The sequence below is a fragment of the Austrofundulus limnaeus genome, unplaced genomic scaffold (genome assembly GCF_001266775.1).
Source record: "Austrofundulus limnaeus strain Quisiro unplaced genomic scaffold, Austrofundulus_limnaeus-1.0 Scaffold93, whole genome shotgun sequence".
Classification (NCBI taxonomy): Eukaryota; Metazoa; Chordata; class Actinopteri; order Cyprinodontiformes; family Rivulidae; genus Austrofundulus; species Austrofundulus limnaeus.
The window spans coordinates 954,546-955,997 of record NW_013952495.1 but is presented as its reverse complement, the minus strand read 5'-3'; positions in this window follow the sequence as shown (position 1 = coordinate 955,997).

The window sequence follows — 1,452 nt, the reverse complement described above, 5'->3', positions numbered from 1 at the left end:
AGAGAGAGAGAGAGAGAGAGAGAGAGAGAGAGAGAGAGAGAGAGAGAGAGAGAGAGAGATTTCAGTGATCATATCAACCTGCTGGCTTAATAAACAGTTCTTTTGGATCCCTGCACTGATCTGGCCCCAGCATTATTGAGGGAAAGGTGGAACAGTGCATTTAACGTGCAGTTAGCATTCTTATCACGCTGGGGTTCCTTGCACCAGAGCCTTTCAGAGGTAGCTGTCTGACAGGTCAGGTCCCTGAGCCATTCCAGCACTTTGGGACAGCCTCATCCATATGATGCCCAGGCACATCACCTATACCAAGGCTAAAATGCTCCATCAATCCAAAGCAACTTATATCAACTCATTGGAGTCAACCCAGTTTAGCTAACACAGAAATGGCTATAACTCAGTCAGTTCTACAAATAGTGAGCTAAGTTTTATTTTTATTTATATTCTTACTTTCTTACTTCTTATTCTTATATTTTTATTATATATTTGTATTATCCTAAATGTCAGTTTCTATGCTTTGTTGTCTTGTTTGAATTAATTTTTCTGATTTGTTGTTGCATCAAGTCAGGGTGATCCTAAGGGAAAAAAAATCAATCCCGTTGTGCACATTCTTTAGCATTTATTTCACCAAGGCACATGTTTCACATTGAGGCCAATCAGCGTGTGGAGGAGGCATCCTGATGTTACAGAAATAATTTAAACGTGATAGTACAATAACAGTGAATAAGAATAAAAACTGTATAAAAGTACAAAAGGAAAGGAGTCTTGCTCCACTGCAGCATAAAAATAAATAGTTCCACCAAGTTACTTAAATAAATAGTCAATACTGTAACAGATACTAGAATAGGAATGAATTAACAATTAAAGTGATAAAATCAGTAATCAACATTATATTGTAAAAAAACAACATAATACACAAAAAACAACATTGTATACAACAATTTACATTCTTGTACATTTAAGTACACCTGTACAGAACATAGCATCACAATACATAGTATTTTAAGGCTTTGGGTGTTTAACCAAAAATAAGAAACTTTTCTAGACCAAAGCTCAAGTTCAAAATCAGCCTTCTCACTTTTCCAAGAGGCTAATCGTATTAAGTTTGTGCAAAGAATCTAATCTGGACCATCAGTGCTCAGCAAGAGGGTGCATTCATACAAGTTTACCACAATGTTAAATTTGCCTCCTCATGCGGGACACAAGGAATCAGCATTGAATAAAGAAACTCTGTCTGTGGTAGATTATTCTCCTCTTACAGGTTACCATCCAAACATTTGAAAATAAATGCAAGTAATTTGATAAGGCATTGGCTGATAAATTATTAAATATTTAACCCTTGTTGGAAAGGAGTTTACCATCCTATGAATTGTTTAAGGGAGGGAAAACTTCTCCAGTCCCTCATGCTACATCTACTGGAAAAAAATATTGGCTGAAAAAAAAAAAACAAATACA